Below are 25,465 nucleotides of genomic sequence, written 5' to 3'. Positions count from 1 at the left end.
GGTTGACAGAATATACGGAAGCAAGGCATGGAGATCCTAAAGCAATGCTAAAATATTTTAACATTTGATTAGCATGGATCAAGTAACAAGAATATGAGCCCAGTGGGGACCTGAGCTCCTGAGCTGCGTTTCCTTGTCTGTAGTGACAGGCACACCCTCCTCTGCTTCTCCTGATGAAATAAGCAGACATAGAAGCTCCTAGAGCAGGGCCTGGCACACAGTGAGACATGGTGTCCCTCAGCGCTCGGCCCCCTTCCCCCCTTGCTGTCATTCAGCTGGGCCCATTGACTGCGGTAGATTGTCCTGGAGCAGTGGTTACCAAGCCCGCCTGCTGATCACAATCACCTGGGAAACTTCTAAATTTATGAATCCCTGGGCTCTACTCTCAGGGATCCTAACGCTGCTGGCCTGGAGTGGGGATCCTGAATGTTTGTGTTTTTATCTAGCTGCCAGGGAGATGTCCATGCTTACTTAGTCAGATGTGGGAACGGCTTCCCTGAGGGTGCAGGACCTAGCAGAGAAGACAAACAATTAAAACTGAGTTGGTCACCAAGCTGTACCTTAGATCTCTAGAATTCAGACATCCTGAGCAAATGAAACTTTGTGCATCTCCCCACTGCCTCCACCCCCAGCTCCTAGCAACCACTATAGCTAATAGTTGTGCATTGTATATTTGAAATTTGCTAGGTCAGTAGATCTCAAGTGTTCTTACCACAGGAAGAAAAAGTAACTATGTGAGGTGATGGAAATGTTAGCTTGATTTTGTTAGCCATTTCACAAAGTGTATGTGTATCAGAACATCACATTGTAACCTTAAATATGTATAATTTTTCTTTGTCAATTATACTTCAATAAAGCAGGGGAGGGGGGAGTCAGCATGGTGGGAAGACCATGTGCACCTCTATGGGGCTCTGACCGGGGGGAGGCACAGAGGACCAAGCGGGGAGGTCTGGGAGGGAGGGGCACCACATCCCTGAGGACCAGCTGTGCTGTGAGCAAGGGGAGGGGAAGGAGGAAGGGAGAGGTAGGCTGGGGTTAAAGAGGGAAGCCCTTGAAATGCTCCCGAGGGAGTTTGGACCTTATCACAAAAACAATGGACACTCATCAAAGGTTTTTAAGCAGGGCAGTAACTTGCTAAGATCTTATCTTAGTAACAAGTAAAACCACCCTGGCAGTAGTGTGGAGAATGCACTTTGCAGACCTTAGGGATTGTTTCTGCTAAACTGTGATCACCCAAACAGCCTGACAGGAAAATACACCCCTTCTGTGATTCTCCACTTTGCTCGAGGTTCACCTGTGACTCAAGGTGAACAGCTTTATACTTGCAGCTTTTCTTTCAAAATTAATTAGCACTTTTCCTTTAATAATCTTGTGTGAAATGTTGCCTGGAAAATGGCAAAATCTTGGAATGTGCCCACTGAGAAGTGAGCTCAGCTGCTCAGAAAGGCTTTACTGCACTCACACCACAGCTTCCCTTACGTCCGAGTGAGGAGTGGCAACAAGGGGCCTTCTGACTTTTGGACAAACGATTCAGTAGCAGTGACAGAGGAAATGAAAATACAAAGTATATTTTTTCACAACACAGTCCAGTGGTAAAACTGAAAAGAGCCCTTGACCCCAGGCCAGTGCCCAAGCCCTCAGGCTGCTCCTGATGTAGAGAAGCTGAACTGTCCGTGCCCAGCCAGGAGACGGGGGCTTTGCAGCAGGAGACACCGGGAAGAGCTGGAGAGAGACAGTGGTTAGAAAAGATTTCCTGTCCTAGGCATTCGGACGAGCTGGGCAACACACCAAAACTAGGGGAAATCAGAGGACCACTTATGACTCTGGACCACCTCAACCAAACACCGTGAGCACTGAACTGCTGGTAAAGGGCAAGCCAGGCACAAAGCTGTTACCAGAACAGGCCAGGATTCATGCTGTCTGTCACCTTTTTATTTTTTATTTTTTGCTAATTTCATGAAAGACAGCAACCAAGTAGGTATAAGAGCATCTTTAATTAAAATTGCAACAACTTGAGAAGGCAGGGGACTCCTATCCAAAAAAAACTACTTTAGCAGTCTTGGCTTACTGGCCAGTTTATATCTCCTTTGGGAATTAGGAACTCATTACAGAGCATGCAGTTAGTCTTGTAACAAGTGCGGGAAGCAGGAGCCCAGTTTGCATGGATGCCTCCCCAGAATGTCCTTCTGACTCTGGCACAGGTCTATCTGGCATCTGGGATGTTGCTCCTGAATGCCCGGGGTCTGGCACCTCTGGGAACTTTCTACAAGAGAACTCTGTATTTCTTAGACAACAAAGTAAAGATTAAGATTTGTAAACTAAGCTTCTAATTAATCTAAGGGTCTTAACTTTTCATGGTAAATCCTGTGACTAGGCTTTTACAAACAACTATAGTGATTTAAACTTACCTAATTGTCAGGTCCCTCCCAATGTAAGTTTTTCTGGACATGTCTGCAAAAGGTAAAGTTTTTCTTGCATTTCAAAGTAAAGTCCAGGGAGCCATTAAGAGAGAACAGCAAGCAGATTAACTATTTCCTAACCCTTACATATCTCCTATTCAATACAACTGAAAAGCTATTACCAAAGCCAAATTTCTCATTTGGGGGCTCTCCTATCAAAACCAGCCCTCCCCCCAATGATCACAGGACAGGAAACGGTAAGTTAGAAACAACAAGCTCCAAGCCACCATGCTCATGAGAACACACAGATTCTAAACGGGAAGTAGGATTTCCCTACGCTGAAAAAATCTTAAATTAGATTAGAAAATAAATAAATAATTATACTTTTTCCAATTATAAAAATATACATGTTTGTAGTAAAATTTAGGAAGTAAAAAGTTTGTAAAAATTACCCAAACTCTCCACCATGCGGCAATAAATACTACAGTATTTAGAAAACACAGAACATCTCTCTCTTCGTGTAGAATCAAAAAGACCATTTTCTAAAACTGTAATCTTACCACACATAATTTTTGTAACCTGTTTCATTCAATAATGTGTTCTGGACATTTCAAAATTAATGATTACAGATTCACGTCATCTTTTTGTTAGCTGCATAGTAATTGCATACCAATTATTTATTTTAAAATTCCCTTTTTGAAAACATTTTTATTTCCCATTGTGATAAGCAACACTTCAATGAACATCATGCATATACATGTAGGTATATATGTATGTATGTGTATGTAGATACACACACACACAGAATGTGTCTGTCCAATTATCTGCTTAGGATCATTTCTAAGGAGTGGAACTGCTCTCAGAAGGTGAGCAGACAGCTCTTGGCTCATAGCAACCCCTCCCCCCCAGACTGGAGCTATTGGTTTTGCCTGATCCCTGTCAATCCCCCTTATCTTATAACAGACTGAAATAGGTGCAGGGGAGATGCTCATCTTCATCTCACCTCCTGTGGTGAAGGGAGAGCTAACTCCACCCCTTGGCCCATGACATCGCCTGACCCATCAAAGAAGTGCCAGAGACTGGCTCAGGGATGGCCATGATCCAAATGGGTCCAGAGAAAGTGGGGCCTGGACTGGAGCTGTAGGGAGGGCGACACATGTTTTTCTGGGTCCACCAGAAGCAAAGATGGAACCTGGAGCTGCTGTTGGTCACCGAGGGGAGTGCTGCCCAAGAATGAAGCCAGCATACAGGACCACGAGGCTGAGGGGGTTTGGGGGGAAAGTTCCTGGACTCTGGCAGATCTGGAACCAGCTTTATCTTCTGGATCTTTTGACTTCTGAAGCAGATATATACATAATCTTCCTCCTTTTTCCCCCCCAAAATCACTGTCTTTCTCTTGTAATTAAAAAATTTCCTGAATAAGAAAGCAAAAGTCCTCCTTTGGACCTGGTCTCCAACACACAGGCATCAATCCTAGGCTCTGACTAGATGGCACCAATGTCCCCTCCTGGCCATCTGACTACAGTGACTAATCCCAGGCTGGACTGGCCCAGAGCCTGGCTAGAGACAAAAGTGCTTGGAGACAGGCACCTCAATAGCTGAGCTGGCAAGAGAAGTTCTTGCAGCGTCCGCATCTGCGCAGAGGGGCTCACAGAGGCAGGGCTCACTCCTTTTATTTGAGGGAATAATAGTAACTCCATTCAGAAAGGCAGTGAGAGAGGGGCTCATTGTCAGCTAAGTGTGAGAAACTCTGGACTGAAGAACAATAAACAACTTCATTTTTAAGTGTTTACTGCTGAACTTCTCAGATTCATTAGCATCCTAATATGCATCAGGACTCTCCAAAGGCACCATGTGTTCGAGGCCTGCGGTGGGGATGGGGGGCTTCTCATGCAAGCCAGCCCAGGTGAGAGTCCTGGGGCTGCACCTTCCAAGCTGGAGACCTTAGGCCAGTCACTTAACTTCTCTGAGCCTCACTCAGGGCTGCTATGTAGATTACATAAGCAAAGTGCTTGAATAGCACCGTAAACACCAAAAGTCTGCAAATGTTAGCTATTAACATTTTAGCATTCAAGTCTACAATGCACTTCTTACCTTCTCATCTCATCTGAAGACTCATTTTCCGGACCAGAAAGCAAGCTCCCAAGTACGACCGCCAGAGGGCAGTGAGCAGATGATGCTCCCTGTTAGCTGCCCTGGCAGGAGACCGGTTGAGAGAGGACAGTGGTATGGTGTAGTTTAAGCAATTAGATCAAAGGAGTCAGTTGGGAGCCAAGGTCACCTTGACTTTTGGCTTCTACATGGACTTTAGTGCCCACTGAGCTTCTTCCTGTGTCACAGTGCGTCTGCAGGGGTGGGGGAGGGGGGCTCCCTCCTGCCAAGACCGCTCTTCTCAGCTGTTTATTCAGGGCTGTGGTTCAGGACTCTTTATTTTCTTTTTCCTTTTATTTCCTTCCTTCCTTCCTTCCTTCCTTCCTTCCTTCCTTCCTTCCTTCCTTCCTTCCTCCCTTCCTCCCTTCCTTCCTTTTCCCTCCCTTCCTTTCTTTTCTTTCTGCCTTTGGAATTAACAGTATCGGAAATGTTGGCATTCAAAGTAAAGTTTCTGACTAGAATGGTGCACACTGGGGTAAAGGTGAAGCATTCTGTGTCCCACACATTCTACTTTCTGGGGCTGGAAGAGGAAGAAGCAGGTCGGCAAGAGGGTAGGTTGTTCATAATTGCATAGTATCTCTAGACATCTCCCATAGCGGTGCTCTTAACCACAAGCCCCTATCAGACACCCTGCCTGTGAACTTCTGCCAAGGGGTCAGTGTTTTAAACATTGTTTGTGTTTGGCTGGTACTAAAATATGTCACAATTCCTCCTAGGGAGAAATTTTTTAATGCTTCAGATGCCTGCTTGATGCCCAGGACGTCACCCTAGTGCAATAAATATAGGCTCGCTCCTGAAAAGCCCCAGCCAACCTCCTTTTCTTAATCTCAGCTGGTAACACGTTTTTTCTTTCCTCACCTCACCACTAGTTCCTCCTACTATATGGCAATCAGACCAGTGGTGGTAAAAGGTTTTAAAAATGCTTAATAGATCTGAATACACATTCATGTATTTGGTAAAACCTGATTGAGACATATAAAGGTTTAAAAAAACATTTACTTAAATAAAGTGGGTATGTTTTAAGACAATATTAAGCAAATAAGACAGATATTGCATAGATAAGTCAAACCTTGTGCTAATGGTGTCACAGTAGTGGTTTGGGACCCTTGCCCCCAGCAAAGACAGAAGTTTCCCATTGCTCGGCTCATAGGAGTCACCCAGAGTACTAAATAGGTGTGGGGCAGTTTATTTCAGTATATTAAAAATCAGAATAGCATATACCCACGATAAGATAAAAGTTCAAAGTGTACCAAAAAATACAATGGACGCCGCCCCCGTCCCTAGCCCCTCCGCCGAGGCCACCACGGCACAGGAAGCTGAGTGACTGCTCAAACTTCTTCCAAACATCAGCACTTGAAACACTGGCTCTTTCCCTCCCTCCCACCCTCTCGGTGTGCTTTTCTGTAGTTACTCTTCTTTTTTTTACCTCTTTATTTTAAATAAGAGGAAGAGGGGAAGCAGGCTGAACTCTTGAAGACCAAACAATTAACTTTTTTTTCTGTAAAGTTCACTTGTTTGCTGGCGCGCATGGCTTGGAGACTCGGGCTGAGAGGCCCCGCAGCGCCACCTCCTGGACGCTTTCCATCCGTCTACTGTGGAGATGCCTGCTCCGTGATTCCCAGGTTTGCCAGCACGTGCGGCTGTTTCCGCCCGCGGTGAAGTCATCGCATCAGATCTGACCGGCGAGACGAGCCGGGACTCAAGAGATACTAGATTTGGTGCAGAACCTTCGAGTCCGTGGCGCTTCCTCAGGTCAGGGCAAAGCTGAACCTTCTCTGGTGGACCTCGCCCTGGAAGGGTGCTCAGATCATGACAATGAGGCCCCCTGTACCCAGGAGCAGAAGGGAGTGAGTGCCCCCAAACGCGGCGCAGGGTGGGCACCTTTTGAGGCAATGGACATGGGAACCCATGTCGCTGCAGTTCTCATGTTTGACCTTTCCCCTGTCCACAGTTATGATTGGGAGGACCATGCCAAGAGATTTGCGTTTGGGTGTTAAAACTTGGTAAAAGAGACGAACTAGAGCTAACTTTTTACTAAATGAGGTCTAATGATATTTATCTTTTAAACTTTTCCCACGATTAAAGTCACAGTATCTCAAGTAAATATTTAGCAATTATCAAGGACCAGTTCATGTGCATCTATCTTGTATGGAACAGGGACCGGAAGAGTGATTAGCAAAAGAACAGAAGTCTACAAATGTGTTGTTTGTTGGAACTGTGGCCAAGACTCAAACGCAAAGTTGTTATTAGTAGAGTCTGGAGATGGATGCACCCGCCCTGGAGTCAGGCGGACTTGGGAGCTAATCCGAGGTCTGCCACTTACTAGGCACATTTGCCAAACTCCATAAGCATTGGTTTCCTCACCCTCAGGATGGGGGCAATAATTCTACTCTACAGGAATTTTGGAGGGGTTACAGGAGAAAAAGTACATTGTCTACTTTAACATTGGAATCTTGGTTCATTGCATACATCATTTGGAAGAATGAGGCGTCAGGCCTTGGAATGAATGGGGTGTTTTCTCACACATAGTAGAGACGGCTTGTTAACAGCTAACATGAGGACAATTGGCAATGCTTCCAGTGGCGATAGAATGGAGCTTGAATTGATGCAGCCACTTTGGAAAGGGCTCAGCATCATCTACTGGAGTGGAGGGTGAGCGAGGTCCATGGCTCAGCAATTGTTGTGTGATCAGGAGATGCATGCAAGAATGTTCATAGAAGCACTGTCATGGTGACCATAATCTGGAGTTGGCTCAGATGTTAACAAAAGAATGGGTAAGTAGGAGTTTTTTCATGCAATGAAAAGTTATATAACACAGGAAGGAAGATGAATGAATCACAGCTACATGAAGCAACATGGATGAATCACAAATGTGATACTGAGCAAAAGAAGCTGGACACAAAACAACACACACTGTGAGAGTCCATGCTTGTGACACTGACTAGCTGCAAGAGAAAACACAACTTTGGAAATGCATATTTGGTGAGAGACAATCAAAAGGAACAGGGGACTGATTACCTTAAATGTCAGGGTGAAGGCTGCCTCTGATGCAGAATGAGGGCTTAGTGAAAAGGAGGTCAGGCTATTTCCTGGAGTGTTAGCTAGCTTTTATATCTCTTTTAACCTAAGCACTGGCTACATGAATGTTTGCTTTGTGATGATTTTCTCAGATGTCAGTTTTTGTTTTGTAAACTCTTTCTGCATGTGTGTGTGTCATTCCACAATAAAAATGCTAAGAAAACAAAAACATGTAAAACCTTTTAGCACTGTGTAAGTTCTCATTAAATAAGGCAGTTGTTGGTTTTGTTAATATTGGCTTTGGAGATACTTAATTGGAACTGCAAAACTAGATGAAGCATTTCAAACTGACAACTCTCTTTCTAGTTGTATAAGCTAGGAGTGACACAATGTGTCTGACTCAAGAGCAAATTAGCAGACCCAGCAAAGGGTAGATCTTGGTGTTCACCAAGCCAGCAGGCTGCTAGCAAGCATAGGGCACAGTGCCTTAAGAGGCCACGCCTAGCAGAGCTCAGGAGAATTACCTAGCCTAAATGAACAAGAATTTCTGAAGATAAGAACAGCTGTGGGCACTTCATTAAGCCTGCCTGGTGATTCTAACCTGCAACCAGGAACCTGCGCTAGAGCTGAGGTGGAGGAGCCAACTGCTGCTAAAGGAGCACATGCTGCCCTCAAGGAGCACAGGTGCCCCCGAGGTGCAGCCGAATGTCCCTCACAGGCCCCAAGGAATCTGTGTCACAGGCTGAGATGAGTAGCAGTGGGAATGGCTGACGCCTAACACTGCCTCCCCTGTTTGTTTCTTAAGACATCAGAGCTTCTGTGTTCATGAGTAGCCCCCTTTTCCCTTTCAAATGCTTAATCCTGGAATTAGTTTTTCAATGAAGGGCACCAGTATCACTTGACTCAACATCATCCTGGATAACAGCCCGTGTGCTGGATGCAGTGAAGCCAGATGTTAAATATGTGATTTTTTTTCACACCTCTTCAGAAATTTTGACTATTTTTTTTTTAAAGTTACAAGCTGTTTCAATGGTATAACAATAACTAAAAAATGCCAACTTATCCATTTGTGAGTCTTTCTCAAGATACATGTCACACTAAAGACAAAATATGTGGAATGAATAAAGTTGAGATAAACTAATCTTATCTGATGGATGCAACCCAACAAAATCCTGAGAACACCAGGACAAGGTAGCTACATCTTCTCCCCTGCCATGAGGACAGCCTTTGTACATGATGACACAATTCTATTCTGATGCTTCAGACTCCATAGGTTAAAGTGCATGATTCCTAACAAGACTGTCCCCATTTGAGATGACAGCCACAAGTTTGGGGATCCCCAGGTCACCTCTACTTCTGACTCATGGCTACAAGTCCAGGAGGTTTCTGAGACCCTTCTGAGTTTCAGTAATTCACTAGAATGACTCACAGAACTCAGGAAAGCACTACACTTATAAATACACTTTTTAATTTATTCATTTTAGAGAAGAAAGAGTGAGAGAGAGAGAGAGAGAGAGAGAGAGAAATGGGGGGGGGGGGAGAGCAGGAAGCATCAACTCCCATATGTGCTTTGACCAGACGAGTGCTTCAGGGTTTTGAACAGATGACCTCAGTGTTCCAAGTCGACTGCGCCACCACAGGCCAGGATAAATACACTTTTATCATAAAAGATTTAAATCATGTCCTGGCCACTGTGAACAATGCTGCAATGAACATGGGGCTGCATGTGTCTTTACGTATCAATGTTTCTGAGTTTTGGGGATATATACCCAGTAGAGGGATTGCTGGGTCATAAGGTAGTTCTATTTTAAGTTTTTTGAAGAACCACCATACTTTCTTCCATAATGGTTGTACTACTTACTTTACATTCCCACCAACAGTGTATGAGGGTTCCTTTTTCTCCACAGCCTCTCCAACATTTGCTATTACCTGTTTTGTTAATAATAGCTAATCTAAAAGGTGTGAGGTGGTATCTCATTGCAGTTTTGATTTGCATTTCTCTAATAACTAAAGAAGATGAGCATCTTTTCATATATCTGTTGGCCATTTGTATTTCTTCCTGGGAGAAATGTCTGTTCATGTCCTCTTCCCATTTTTTTATTGGATTGTTTGTTTGTTAGTTGTTGAGTTTTATGAGTTCTTTGTATATTTTGGATATTAGGCCCTTATCTGAGCTGTTGTTTGAAAATATCATTTCCCATTTAGTTGGCTTTCTGTTTATTTTGTTATCAGTTTCTCTTGCTGAGAAAAAACTTCTTAGTCTGATGTAGTCCCATGGAAACAACCAAAAAGCCCGTCAGTAGATGACTGGATAAAGAAGATGTGGCACATATACACTATGGAATACTACTCAGCCATAAGAAATGATGACATCAGATCATTTACAGCAAAATGGTGGGATCTTGATAACATGATACGAAGTGAAATAAGTAAATCAGAAAAAAACAGGAACTGCATTATTCCATATGTAGGTGGGACATAAAAGTGAAACTAAGAGACATTGATAAGAGTGTGGTGGTTACGGGGGGAGGGGGGAAAGGGGGAGGGGGAGGGGCACAAAGAAAACAAGATAGAAGGTGACAGAGGACAATCTGACTTTGGGTGATGGGTATGCAACATAATTGAACGACAAGATAACCTGGACTTGTTATCTTTGAATATATGTATCCTGATTTATTGATGTCGCATCATTAAAAAAATAAAATTATTTAAAAAAAAAGAATGTGGGGTTTATAAAGCCTTAAATATATATAAATAATAAAATAAATATAAGGTAAAAAAAAAAAAAGATTTAAATCAAGACCAGATAAATGAAGACATACATAAGACAAGGTCTGGAAGAGTCATGAACACGGAGCTTCCATGCCCTCTCCCCATGACATCAAGGGGCACCACCCTCTCAGCACATTCCTGGGATCACTACCAGGAAGCTCCACCAAACTTCAGTGTACAGAGTTTCTACTAGGCTTGCATTATGTAGCTGAGGTTGATGGGATTACTGGCCACTTGACTGAACTCAATCTCTAGTTCCCCTTATGTCCCTGGAAGTTAGGCTGGCTCAAAAACCCAACCCTCTAGTCACATGGCTGTTCTTTCTGGTGGCCTTCATTCTGAGTCGTTTTTTCTGACCCAAGGGGCTCATTAATAACAAATATACTCTCCTATTACCCAGGAAATTCTTAAGATTTAGTCTCCCTCCCTGAACCTAGGGACAAAGGCCAATCAAATGTTTTATTATACAACGAGCTTCAGACTCTGGGATGTCATGTTGTAGAAGAGGGAAAACAGATATCTCAAAGGTTTCCAAGAAAATATTTAAACCAGCCCTGAGAAGAAATGGAACTTTAGAACAAATGTTCAAGTTCAAAATGTTCTGTTTAAAGCAAAATACTGTTACCTGCCAGCCTAAAGTGACCACCACCCCTCAGATAGTGGGGCCCCTGAGGAAGAGCAAAGCAGGTTAGGGTCTGTGGAACTGACCAGCACCCACCAAACTTATCAGAGAATTGATACAAATCTCAGTAGCAATGTAACAATTTATAATAAGGAATATTTTGGTTAGGTGATTCAGAATCACTGTACCAACTTGCTGTTACCTTCTTCCACCAGCAACAAAACCAAATTAATAAGGGATTGGTGCTTGGTGACTGTGGAATCAGGACAGTGACAAAATCCTATACAGTCTCACTTTTTGACTCTTTTTCCTACAAGTGTACCATCACCCTTCTACTTTCATAATATAATGTTTTCCTTAAATATGCTTATAACTATTTTTTTTATTTATATGCTGCCTTACTAACATCATATTGTATTTTCTTAAGGACACCTCAAGGTCATCTTGATTGACCTTTTTAGATTAACAAATTTTCCTCAGTATGTATATACCATCAAACTCTTATGCACTTTTAGACTGGTGATACCAGCTCCTTTCACAGCATTAAATTTCGGAACTTACCCCAGAATTTGGCCCCTCTGCCTCTGTGTGCTGTGAGAGAACTGTCAGTGAGCATGATTAAAAATAGCCTTTCAGTCCAGCCAGTGTTTACTTCTTGAGGCATGTGTGACTAATCGAAAGCGTTTATCACATGCTTAGTTGCCTAGATTGTATGTCCTACAGCTAGAGCCTTTTAAAATATTGTTTTATCGATATTTGACTGTTCAGTTGACGCCTTTATATAACTTTCATCAGTGAGGCATGAAGAATGAGGCTACTGAAGAGTGGGTCTGGTGTGGTCCTAGAGATTACAGAGAAGCCAGAAGGAAGGGGGGAAATGTTTACAAATACAACACTATTTCTGCCTCAAATAGATCCCAAATGGGTGTGTTTTGACTTTCCAAATTCATCAAGTGAAAAAGCAGGCCTTTCAGAGACTCGGGCCCTGTAACTGGACCTGACACTTGGCTTCAGTCATTCAGCACCAGCATCCGCCTCTCGTACCGACGTTTCAGAAGCTGAAGGATGCTGCCCTGGGGTCTGAGACCAGAGTTGGACACATGGATGGCATCCCAGGTGTGTGTACCCGACCCCTTTAGTCTGCCATCTACGCCAGGACGGTTTGGTCGGGATTCTGTCACAGAGCCATCGCAACATCTTTGGGAGCAGCCATTCAGAAGAAGAAGAAATTGTTTCCGTCGTCTGTCCAGGGGAGCCGGCCAGACTGCTGCACTAGGCAGACTGGGTGTTCCATCTCTTTGCTCTTGGAGTGGTCCTGAGTTCTCACGTGTCAGGGACAGAACGCCTCAGAGAACAGCACTGCTCTGTGATCAGTAGCATCACCGACACCCTGCCCGAGTGTAGTGTGGCCTCAGAGAGCCTGAGCTAACACCCTGTGCATGGATCTCCTCACTGAGGCTCACAAACTCAACATGTCCCTAACAAGAATCACGATCCACCTCTCCAAAGCCCTTCCCTGTGCTGCTGGTTCCAGTCACTGGTGCCACCATCTATCTAGAATCGTGGACATCTTTCTTGACTGGCCCTTCCCTCACCCCCAGAGCAAGCCACCGGCAGGTTCATCCATGTACCCTGACTTTTCTCAAACCTAGCCACTCTCTCCATCCCAACTTCAACACCCTAGTTGAAGTAGCACTCATCTCTCTCCTAGTAAACTCTGACACCCTCCCACTGGTCAGCGACATTCACTGCCTCTCCCGCACTCTCTATCCTAGTCCAGGGTGATTTTTTAAAAACAGATTGTGTCACTGCCTTGATGAAAGCCCTCCACAATCTCCCACTGGTCTCAGGACACAGGTCAACACCCAGGTTCGGGTGGTCTGGCCTCTGCCTCATTTTGAGCCGTTTGTCTCCAATCTTGATAAACCAGCCCTGCCGGTGCTCCTCTGACTGTGCTCCCTCTTCCCACAAGACAGCTGTCCCTACGTCTGTACCTGCTGTTCCCTCTGTTTGCAACAGGACCTTCCCAACATCTCCCTGCTTTTACTTTTTTGTGGCAAAACTTGCATAACATAGAATCTAGCATTTTATTTTTTTCAAGATTTTATTTAGTCATTTTTTAAAAAGGAGAGAAAGAGAGATAGGGGGGAGAAGCAGAAAGCATCTACTCCTATATGTGCCTTGACCAGGCAAGCCCACGGTTTCAAACCAGTGACCTCAGCATTCTAGGTCGATACTTTATCCACTGTGCCACCACAGGCCAGGTAGAATCTAGCATTTTAGTCATTTAAGTATACAGTTCTGTGGAATTAAATACATTTACATTGTTGTGCAAAAATGTGGAACGCTTCACAAATTTGCATGTCATTCTTGCATATGGCCCCTGCTAATTTTCTCTGTCTTGATACAGTTTTAGTCTATGTGCCATTAGAACAGGCAGCCGTCTCTTTTGACTGTATAGTGTGACTCATTCTGCAGGTCTCAGGTTAAGAGTCACTCCTTGAGAGAAGCCTTCCAAGACCAGGCCCAGCACCCTTCACACCTCCCCGGGCTGCACAGCCCCCAGCACGAGTGATAAGACTATCTGGGATCTTCCCCTCACTACACTGTGGTCTCCGTGCCTGCCGCACTTGGGGCCTAGAGGACTGCTTCGCATAGAGTAGGGTATCAGTACATCATCTTCAAATGAATGAGTGAATGAAAGAATGAAGAAATGCAATTCTGCTCACAGTGAAGACTACCTTTGATAACTGCAGAAAAGTAGGTATTTCTGCATTATCCTGAATTTTGTTCCAAAGTGGAATCTGGGCTTCAACTTTGAAAAACTCAAACTAATAGAATTTTTTTAAATGTTTTTCCAAAAAGAAAAGTTATTTAAACTTTTCCTCTCATAAAAGAGAAAAAAATACTTAGTAGTCTTTTTATTTTTTAATATTTATAATGTAATTATTAGTATCAGTACTTATTTTTTTTCTTTTCTTTTTTATTTATAAATTAAATGTAGCCTGACCAGTCAGTGGCCTAGTGGATAGAGCGTCGAACTGGGACGCAGAAGACCCAGGTTCAAAATCCCAAGATCACCAACTTAAGTGCAGGCTCATCCGGCTTGAGCATGCAGGGTCGCTGGCTTGAGCGTGGAATCATAGACATGACCCCATGGTCGCTGGCTTGAGCCCAAAGGTTGCTGGCTTGAAGCCCAAGGTCACTCACTCAAGCCCAAGGTCGCTGGCTTGAGCAAAGGGTCACAAACTCTGCTATAGCCCCTGGTCAAGGCACATATGAGAAAGCAATCAATGAACAACTAAGGTGCCTCAATGAAGAATTGATGCTTCTCATCTCTCTCCCTTCCTGTCTGTCTGTTCCTATATGTCCCTCTCTCTGTCTTTCTCTCTCGCTGTCACACACAAAAAAAAGAAAGGGAATTAAATGTAATAAGGTGACATTGGTCCATAGGAACACATAGGTTTTAGGTGTATGCATTTCCATAGCATATGAACTATTCATTGCATTGTGTGTCCATCACCCAAAGTCAAACCACTTTCTGTCACTGTAAATATGGTATGGCCCCTTTATTTCCCTTTCCCCTAACCTTCTTCCTGTGATAACCACTTCATTTTCATCTATGTCCATGAGTCTCTGTTTATATTTCACCTATGTGTGAAATCATACAGTTCTTAGGTTTTTCTGGTTTACTTATTTTGCTTAGCATAATATTCTCAAGGTCCATCCATGTTGTTACAAATGGTAATATGTCATCATTTCTTATGGCTGAGTAGTATTTCATTGTATATGTGCACCACATCTTCTTTATCCAATCCTCTATAGAGGGACAATGGGGTTGTTTCCGTGTCTTGATCACTATGAAGAATGCTGTGAAGAACATGGGTGTGCATGTGTCTCTGCATACAGATGTTTTTGAATTTTGGGGGTAGATACCCAGTAGAGGGATTTCTGGTCATATGGTAATTCTATTCTTAATTTTTTGAGGTACCCTCATACTATCTTTCATAATGGCTGTACCAGTTTACATTCCCACCAGCAATAAATAAGGCTTCCTTTTTCTCCACAGCCTCTCCAACACTTACTATTACCTGTCTTGATAACAGCCAATCTAACAGGTGTGAGGTGGTATCTTAAGTTTGATTTGCATTTCTCTAATAGCTAGTGAAGATGAGCTTCTTTTCATATATCTGTTGGCCATTTGTATGTCTTCTTGGGAGAAGTGTCTCTTCTGGTCCTCTTCCCCTTTCTTTTTTTTTCTTAATTGGATTTGTTGTGTATTTGTTGCGGAGCTTGTGAGTTCTTTATATATTCTGGATATTAACCTCTTATCAGAGCTGTTATTTGTGAATATCAATTCCCGTTTGGTTGGCTGCCTGCTTGTTTTGTTGTCAGTTTCTTTCATTGTGCAGAAACTTTTTTGTTTGATATAGTCCCATTCATTTATTGTCGCCTTTACTTCCCTTGTCTTTTGGATCTAATTCATAAACTATTCTCTGTGGTCAAGGTCCATAAATTTAGTACCTATGTTTTCCTCTATGTAATTTATTGTTTCAGATCTTCTGGTTAGGCCTTTAATCCATTTTGAATTACTTTTTGTGCATGGGGACAAACTATAGTCAATTTTCATTCTTTTCCATATGGCTTTCAATTTTCCCAGCACCATTTATTGAAGAGACTTTCTTTTCTTTATAGTGTGTTTTTGGGTCCTTTGTTAAAAAGAATTTGGACACATACATGTGGTTTTATTCTGGGCTCTGGACTCTGTTTCATTAGTCTCTGTGTCTCTTTTTCTGTCAATGTCATGCTGTTTTGATTATTGTGATTTTGTAATGTAATTCGAAATCAGGTTGTGAGATACCTTCAGCTTTGTTCTTTTTTCTCAGTATTTCTTTGGCTATTTGATATCTTTTATGGTTCCACACAAATCTGATGATTTTTGTTCTATTTCTTTAAAAATGACAATGGGATTTTAATGGGGATTGCATTAAATTTGTATAATGTTTTGGGTAATATGGCCGTTTTAACCATGTTGATTCTTCTAATCCATGAACACAAAGTATCTTTTTATTTTGTTGTGTCTTTTTCAATTTCTTTTAATAATGCTTTGTAATTTTCTGTATATAGGTTCTTCATATTGTCTGTTAAGTTTATTCCTAGGTATTTTTATTTTTGTTGCAATTGTAAAAGAAAAAAAATTAGCAAGAGAAAGACAGAGAGAGAGAGAGACAGAAAGGGAGAGAGATGAGAAGCATCAACTCATAGTTTTGGCACTTTAGTTGTTCATTGATTGCTTCTCATATGTGCCTGGACTAGAAGCTAACAACTAAGCCAGTGACCCCTTGCTCAAACTAGCAAGCCAGTGACCTTGGGCTTCAAGCCAGTGACCTTTGGGTTCAAGCCAGCAACCATGGATCATGTCTATAATCTCACATTCAAGCCAGCAACCCTGGGCTCAAGCTGGTGAGCCCACACTCAACCCAGTGACCTCAGGGTTTTGAAATTGAGTCCTCAGTATCTCAGGTCAATGCTCTATCCACTGCGCCATGCAGAAAATTTTTTTGAATTCATTTTCTGAGGCTTTATTGTTGGCATATAGGAAAGCAGTAGACTTTAATATACTGTATTAATTTTGTATCTTGTGATTTTACTGTATTGGTTTATTGTTTCTAATAGCTTTTTGGTTGAGTCATTGAGGTTTTCTATATACAGAATCGTGTCATCTGCAAGAAGTCATACCTTTATTTCCCAATATGGATACATTTTATTTCTTTCTCTTGCCTGATTGCTCTGGCTAAAACTTCCAGAACTATGTTGAATAAAAGTTGTCAGAATAGGCATACTTGTCTTATTCTTAATTTTAGAGGAAAAGCTTTCAGTTTTTCACCATTCAGTATGCTATTGACTGAGGGTTTGTCATATATGGTCTTTATTATGTTGAGGTACTTTTTTTCTGTACTCATTTTATTGAGTGTTTTAATCATAAATTGATGTTGTATCTTATCAAATGCCTTTTCTGCATCTGTTTATATGATCAAACAATTTTTCCCTTTCTTTTGTTACTCTGGTATATTACATTGATTAATTTGTATATGTTGAACCATCTTTGTGCTTCTGGAATAAACCCCACTTGATTGTGATGTATTATTTTTAATGTGCTGTTGTATTCAATTTGCTAGTATTTTTTTTAGGATTTTTGCATCTGTGTTCATTAGAGATATTGGTCTGCAGTTTTCTCTTTTCTTTGTTGTTGTTGTCCTTGTCAGGTTCGACAAACCCCTGGCTAAACTCACTAAGGAAAAAAGAGAAATGAATCATATAAACAAAACATGAAATAAAAGAGGAGAAATTACCACTGACATCATAGTTATACAAAGTATTATACTAGAATGCTATGAAAGATTATATGCCACCAAATTCAACAATCCAGAAGAAATGGATAAATTTCTAGAACTATACAATCTTCCTAGTCTGAGTCACAGAGAAATGGAAAACCTAAATAGACCTCTAAGCAGGGAGGCAATAGAAATAGCTATCAAAAACCTCCCCACAGGCCCTGGCCGGTTGGCTCGGTGGTAGAGCGTGGGCCTGGTGTGTGGAAGTCCCGGGTTCGATTCCTGGCCAGGGCACACAGGAGAGGCGCCCATCTGCTTCTCCACCCCTCCCCCTCTCCTTCCTCTCTGTCTCTCTCTTCCCCTCCCGCAGCCAAGGCTCCATTGGAGCAAGAGATGGCCCGGGAGCTGGGGATGGCTCCTTGGCCTCTGCCCCAGGCGCTAGAGTGGCTCTGGTCGCGGCAGAGTGACGCCCCGGATGGGCAGAGCATCGCCCCCTGGTGGGCATGCCGGGTGGATCCCAGTCAGGCACATGCGGGAGTCTGTCTGACTGCCTCCCCGTTTCCAGCTTCAGAAAAATACAAAAACAAAACAAAACAAAAAAAACCTCTCCACAAACAAAAGTCCATGACCAGAGGGCTACACTAGTGAATTCTACCAAACATTTAAAGATTTGGTATCTATTCTTCTCATAGTTCTCCAAAAAATTGGAAGAAGAAGCAATACCTCATAACATATTTTATGAGGCCAACATCACCCTGATACCAAAACCTGCTAGTCTTTAAAAGTAAGTTTTCCCTTGATTCTGTTCATCAAGGTTTCAAAACTATTGACTCCTGCAGCAATTTGTAATTTCTAAAACCTAATGTAAAGTAGAGCTCACTTTGCATAAGCCTGCAAGATGCTCAGCTTGATTCTGCCCACTATGTCTGCAGAGACATCCCCACTACGTGTTGGGGTTGACAGTGAGGTCTAGAGATAGCTTTCCCTGGAATCTGAGGTGTGCTTTCACCCACCAAGTTCGTGGGAGTTTGTGATGCCCGATTCCAGGAAGACCTGGAATTGGCTAGATGAGGTGCACTGAGCTTTCATGGGACAAAGAACTGTACTCCTGAATTACAGCAGCAACAGTTGACATTCATGTAACCCTTCACACTTGATGTATTATCATAACACTAGGAGCTAGGGATTGACATCATCATAAACAGCATCCTAATTTTACAGATGAAGGGAAAACACTCAGAGGTCAATCAGATGGCCCACACTCCCTTAGCCAGGAGCCAAGCCAAATTTGGCATCTGCCTTTGATGCCAAAACCCTGCTCTTCCACTCCACTTTGCTCTGTATGTCATTAACTTCTGTGTCTTTAGAAGCAACCTGTGTTAAAACAGTGCCCTTGATGTGGTGTAAATAAAGAGCTTCTGGCCACTTTGCCCTGTGGGCAGAGCCATGGAAAGTCGAAAGAAATGTGGCCTGTGATTATATGCCCTTTAATGTTGTTGAACACTTAGCACTTGATTGCACACTCTGGTTATCCAAAAGTGTGTGCTGACTCACTGGCTGGTCAAACATCTGAGAGGAGGCACTGCACGATGATCTAGACTGCCTGGAAACAAAAATCTAAGAGCCTGGGGCCTGTGAGCCATCCCGGGCTCTGTCTGCACAGAAGAGAGTGTCCTCGTACAGACAGGGTTCTGACCTAGAGCTGCTTCTGCCCTGGTGTTCTGTAAAGCTGTACTTAATCTTAGGGGGAAAGCTAGGATGCCCTCTGCCTCCAAGCATAGGCCATGGGAGGCTAGGTCCTTCGGGTTTTCTCTAAATCCTGCCTGTCCCCACCCTCTTCACGGATAACGTGGTGAAGAGCACACTAAGCTCTTGGATCAACATGAGAATGAAACGCATGACGCACCTACCGCAGGATCAGAGCGTGCTTACAATAGTGCTGTGCGCTCCTGGCTCAGGAGGTGAAAGGGAGAGAGGCGCCCGTATGAGGTCATTGGACAAAACCTCCAAACACCTGTCCCCTTGCCACCCCCACTTGTGGCAAGCCTTGGACTCACTGAGCCAAAGGTTCCAGTGACCATGAATGTCCCTCAGGCTGGTATTTCCCATCTCTCCATTAGGTTTCCTTTTTTTGTATCTACAAATCTGCCTTTCATCACCCCTACCACGTGCTCCCCTCAGAGGCGTGTTCCCTGTGACCCTCACCATCTCTTCCTTTGGCCATAGCTCATTCCTTTTCGTGTCACGGTCAGAACTCCAACTGGAGCAGGAAGTAGGTGCTCGGCTTATTCACACAGCAATGCACCCCCCCCCAACCTTTATTATCTGCCTCCTTCTTGGATTTTCCAAAGGTCCTTTGCTTAAAAAAGAAATCTTCTCAGGTTCCCTGCAGTTTACTTCAGTGTCACCTTTCACCTAATTCTAAGAGGACTTCAAGCTGTCCAGGAGCGGAAGGAGGGCTCTGTGTTATTTTCAAGGTTTGTAGAATCAGCAGCAGCATTATTATTTAGAGTGATTTCCACCATGATCCTTACTTACACAATTACCTGTCCTGACATTAAAAAACTTTCCGCTAAATTAATTCTTTTGTTGTTGTTTTTGTTGTTGAATCTTAACTTTGTCAACTTAAGAATAGTTTCCCCTGAAGCCTGCAGTTTCCTGTCTGAACCTGTTCATTTAGGGGCTTCATATGCAGACACACTGGGTGTGTAAAAAGCATCAAGAACACACCTGTGGGCAGAGATAACAGTGCCCCAGAGTCACAGGACAGCCTGGTTGTCCAGGTGTTTATTCTTGTCCTATCCCTTTTCCTTGCTCTTCAGGAAAAAATGAGGCCCTGAAAAACTACCATGGATGTAGAGTATTACCAATGATTTTTTGAGGAAAAATTCTTACATATCCATTATCAGGTGTTTACTTATTTCCAGCACTTACAGTTTAAATCACTTTCCTCTTAAAATTATTCATGAGAATGTATTTTTTCTTCTTCTTCTTCTTCTTTTCCAAGTGAGAGGAGAGAAGATAGAGAAACAAACTCCCTCATGCTCCCTGTCCAGGATTCACCCAGCAACCTCATTTGGGGACGATGCTCTGCCTATCTGGGGCCATGCTCACAACTGAGCTATTTTTAGCACCTGAGGTGGAAGCTCCATGGAGCCATCCTCAGTGCCTGGGGTCGATGCACTTGAACCAATCAAGCCATGGCTGCAGGAGAATAGAGAAAGAGAGAGAGAAAGGGAAAGGGTGGAGAAGCAGAAGGTCACTTCTCCTGTGTACCCTGACCAGGGACGGAACCTGGAACATCCACATGCTGGGCTGATGATGAGCACGTATTTTAAAAGGCTCGTTTAACAAACTTACTGTTGCAGTCCTGGACCAAGTGGGAAGGCTGGAACATGGCATGAAGGGGCACCTGAGGGGGGCAGGGAGGGACTAGAGGAAGCAGCTTTTTCTGCTCATCCTGAAAGTGCTTATCAGAAAGGGAAGCCCTGACACTGGAAAGTACGGCTTTTTGTTGGGAATTAAGTTTCTCTCAGTACCCTGAGTGTTAAGCAAAAAGGAGGATTGCTGTGCTTTTCTCTGTATGATAATTCGGTGTGTGTAGGAGGATTTGTGTCTTATAAAGATTTTGGAAAGCTGCATCTCTTTCCAAAAACTGAAGATGGTTCCCAAGCACAGGGAGCCGGCAGGGAAGGATGACAAAGACACCATTCTAACCAGACCCTCGTCACTGGGTGAGGACCAGCCTGACTTTTTAATGCTTTGAAAGCACAAACAAGAAGATTTATAGAAATTTGAAATCTAGTTTAGAAGAACAAAATTAGTGTAATGAGACCAACATGCACATGGTTAGAGGCTGAGAACTATTCACAGAGAAGGGGCAGTTTCCTCCGTGGTCTTTCTCACATTTTGACAGGGGCGTCCTCAGGTTTGTGTCTTGGTATGCTACTATGGAAAAATTCCACAGGGAGTGGCTCTACTACAAATCTCTTTCTTCCTCAGCAGTTTATTCCAACCTCATCCACCTACAAAACAGTCTATAGAAAACCTGTTCTGAATATATATAGACAGTATTCACTTGGGGTCCAAAAATAGAAAGAAACTAGAAAATTATGACAAAATATTACCTGCATTTTTCATTTTCAGAGCTTGGTATCTTTTAATTTAAATAATGCCTCTACACAGCTCTCAAAACTGGTTTTCCAGATGAGAATCAAAAATATAAACAACCTCAAACATTTTAATCATTTACCATTGTGAAGTATACTACTCAAACAGAGCCCTAATCCTGAAGACAGATATCTATTGCTGTGTAACAAATTACTCCCAAATTTACTGGCTTAAAAGAACAATAAACATTTATTATTTCGGTAGGTTTTTTTTGGGGGGAGGGTTAGTCTTTTTTAAAAAGATTTTATTTATTGATTTTAGAGAGAGAGAGAGAAGAAAACAGAGGAGCGGAAAGCATCAACTTGTAGTAAGTGCTTCTCATATGTGCCCCGACCAGGCAAGCCCAGGGTTTCAAACCAGCAACCTCAGCATTCTAGGCTGACACTTTATCCACTGCGCCACCACAGATCAGGCACATCCCTGGTAATTTTTGTGGCATGAGGACTTAGGAGCAGCTTAACCACAAGGTTCTCGCTCCTGGTCTCTTATGAATTGTAGTCAAAATGCTGGTGACAGCTGCAGGGATCTGAGGGCTTCACGGGCTGGAGGACATGCACATTGGCCAACTCACCTGGCTGCAGGTTGCTACAGGTTGCTGGTGTGAGCCTCTGCTCCTCACTATGAAAGCTTCTCCCCAAGGCTGCTTGAGTGTCTCCATGACATAGCACTGGCTTCCAAAGAGTAAACACTGTGAGCGAGAGGAGCCAGCGGAAGCTACATCTCTTTGAGGACCCGGCCTCAGAAGTCACATAGCATCACTTCTGTTCGTTCAAGGGGAGGGGAGTTAAGCTCTACATTTTGAATGGAAGAGTATCAAATAATTTGCAGACATGTTTAAAAACCATCAGTGGTTACAGATAAATGCAAATTATTTTAAAACTTTTATAGCTTATTTGAAGTATAATTTATATAAAGTAAAATTCACAAATCTTAAGTCTATGGCTCAGTGACTTTTTACATGAATATAATCCTGTGCAACCAGCACCTAGATTACATCAAAAAGTGTAACAATTTCAGCTCCTCGGAAAGTTTCATCATGTTAATGGGAGAATATGTGTGAGCCACACACTGTCTCAGTAACTCACTGACATCCAGGGTCCACAGCAACCCTGCCAGAGACCCCATAACTGAATTTTCCACCAAGGGAGACAATGTTTATCTTCCTCCTTCCAGTAGCAGGTGAGCTTGTAAGGGCTGACCCTGGTGGTGGGCGCACAGCTCTGCATAGTGCTGTCATCCTGGGGGAGCTCCAGCCAGAGGGGCGCCAGAGACAGGGACTGCCAGAAATGCCCATACGGGTGTGGGCCTGGGAAGACACTTTCTTGAAGCCTCCCAAGATCAGCCTGGAAAGGAGTTCTGAGCCAAGTTCCTGGTTCAAGCCAGTGAGATCTCGGTGTTGATGGATATGTAAGTCTATTTGTGGCCACCTGCCTATGAGGGTCCAGGATTTCTGGGAAATGCCAGAGTTAGGAAAAATTTGAACTGCACCTTCTGAATGGCCTCTGGTCCACACTGGATGTGCACTAAGTGGAAGCTTCCCCAGATTCCCGTGTCTCTGAAGGCTGGGCTGGGGGCCTGAGATCTGCGCGGGACCCTGTGTCAGGCAGCTCGGCAGGAAGGGTGACCTGGGGGGTTGCTTCAAGGCTCATTGTCTGGACACCAAGCCCTGGGTTAGCTAAGCCAAAATGGTGACACCAGGGTCCAACTGCAGGAAGTGTGTGGACACCCCAGGGCAGGTTAGCTTGGGGCCTTGAAAAGAAGGAAGTTTCATGGGGGGTTGCGAAGTATGAGGCGGGAAGTGGTGTGGGTCCCTTCAGATTGGGAGAGTGGAGCCATGTGCACAGGTGAGGAGGGTGCTGGGAGCCAACTCTAGAAGCAGAGGTCTGAGGACTGCAGGCCTGAACCTCAGCTCTGTCTGGCATTTGGCCTCCTCTGTCTGCTTCTGACTCACTCTCCAGACCCCTGCCCATCTGAGAGTCATTGTACCACCGGCCGGAGCTGCTTGCCTCATGGTCTGAGTCTAACTAAACTGCCCTGGGAACTTCCCTCTCCCTCCACTGGAGGTGGTCCTCCTCCTCCAAACCCTCGAAGTGATGTTTTCTACTTCAGGAAAGGCCTTGCTCCCCTGCACTGCAGATACCTGGGAAAATGTCTTACTTCCCGTTAGGAGCAGAATTGTGTTCCTTAAAATCCACATGTTGGAGTCCTAGCTCTGAGCACTGCAGAATGTGACTGTATTCAGAAATAAGGTATTTAACAAGGTGATTAAGTTAAAATGAGGTCAGTAGGGTGGGCTCTAATCCAATGTCACTGGTGTCCTTACAAGAAGACATTGGGACACAGACCCCAGAGGAGGACTGCATGAGGACACAGGGAGGAGATGGCTGTCTGCAAGTCAAGGAGAGAGGCCTTGGGAAAAACCTACACTGCCCTCATCTTGGCCTCCGACGTCCAGCCTACAGACCTGTGAGACGAGGAGTTCCTGCTGGTACAGCCGCCCGCTGACCTCGCCCTCAGAAGGTCTGCGCCCTACCACCGCAGGCGCAGAGTCTGGCTGAGGCCACTGCTCTGTCCCGGCTCGTGTCCTGGCTCCCTCGGTGTCCCGCCCCTGCCTGCCTCCTGGGGCAGCCCCCTTGCCTGTTTCCTTGCCCAAGAGCAAGGTGCCCAAGGGAAGGGCTGAGTACTGAGGAACAGGAGGGGCAGCGGGAGCCCCATACAGGAGGTGGATGAATCTTTTATTTGTTTCTGTTTTGTTTTTTTAACCTTGGTTTGAGGGTGGCAGCAGAAGGACGGGACAGCCAAGGAGGAAGGACCATGAGAACTCGTGGGGCTGGGGGCGGGGGGAGACATGGGGACAAGGCTTGAGGCAGACAGCAGGAGCAGAGGGGCTCGGCGGGTCACTGCGGGGCCTGCCACCGGGCCCTGAGCACAGACAGCAATGGCAGCCAGGTCTGTGGAGGCGCGAGGGCCGTGCCAGGTCCGGGTGAGCCCGCAGCCTGCAGAGGCTGGTAAGGAGCTCGGGTCTGGGGAAGAGCAGCCGTGGGGTGAGGAGGAGGGGTGAGCCGCCGGGTCTCGCTGATCCAGTCAGCGAAGTAGGTGACGTTGGTGAACACGCTGGGGTAGACGGGGTGCCGGCAGTCCAGGCCCCAGCTGGCCAGCCCTACCAGTACCCAGACATCGAGGAGGTCACAGACAAGGGGGCCCCCGGAATCGCCCTAAGAAAGAAAGGAGAGTTAGTGGGATGACAGAGTCTGGGACACCAAGTGGCCAGGTGGGGCTTGTGAGTCTCCGCTGTCCTGGCCATACCAGGGTGACCCTCTGTGAAAGTCCAGGCACCACTGTGGACCCCATGAAGTCACCTGGTGGGCACTGGAATCACAGTTCAAAGAGCTTCTAATTGACCCTCAGGAAAATCCAGGATCTAAACCCTTCAACACATGGACCCCACCCTCTGCCTCTGCAGCCAGGGAGGGCCCCGTGGCCCAGGATAAGGCACTGTCCAATGCCAGCCAGAGAAAGCTGCGTGGCTGGAACCCAGGAGGGCTGGCGTGTGAGCAGAGCCCAGCCTGCTGAAGCCTCCGCAGACCCTGGCTCCTGACACACCCTGAGCTGCAGCAGCACATTCTCCCCAAGGTTCTCTGCCTTTTTCATTTATTTAGGCCTTTGGTTTGCTCTCAGCTTCTTTAGAAAATGCCCAGGTTGAAGCCTGGTGGAGGAGGCCTGCATTACTAGATGAGTGGGCAGGGGTCCCCAGAAAGCTGCTGAGGGTTACTGGAGTCCTGAGATGTTGTCAGGGAAGAACCACCCAGTTGGAAGTCCCCTCACTTCACTGGCCAAAGGGAGAGTCTCAGGAAGTGCAGGAGCGGGAGCCACAGCTACGTGTGGTCGCTCTGCCTCCACCCATCCAGCCAGCACGGGGCATCCAAGGTGGTCTCCGTGCTCAGAAGCACAGCAGTGGAGAGACAAGGTTTCTCCTTCATCATGCTTTGTAATAACCA

The 25,465-nt window shown here is 44.7% G+C and overlaps 1 non-coding gene across 1 annotated transcript; it reads right to left on the bottom strand.

Annotated features, from left to right (window-relative positions):
* Positions 1 to 13,295: 13,295 nt before the first annotated feature.
* On the bottom strand, positions 13,296 to 13,402 carry LOC136327987 (U6 spliceosomal RNA). Its single transcript, XR_010730032.1, has one exon. It is a non-coding gene; the product is annotated as a U6 spliceosomal RNA (small nuclear RNA).
* Between the last annotated feature and the right edge of the window lie 12,063 nt (positions 13,403 to 25,465).

The sequence above is a fragment of the Saccopteryx bilineata genome, chromosome 2, assembly GCF_036850765.1.
Source record: "Saccopteryx bilineata isolate mSacBil1 chromosome 2, mSacBil1_pri_phased_curated, whole genome shotgun sequence".
NCBI lineage: Eukaryota > Metazoa > Chordata > Mammalia > Chiroptera > Emballonuridae > Saccopteryx > Saccopteryx bilineata.
The sequence above is the reverse complement of the archived record's forward strand: the minus strand, read 5'-3'. Positions and strand labels throughout refer to the sequence as shown.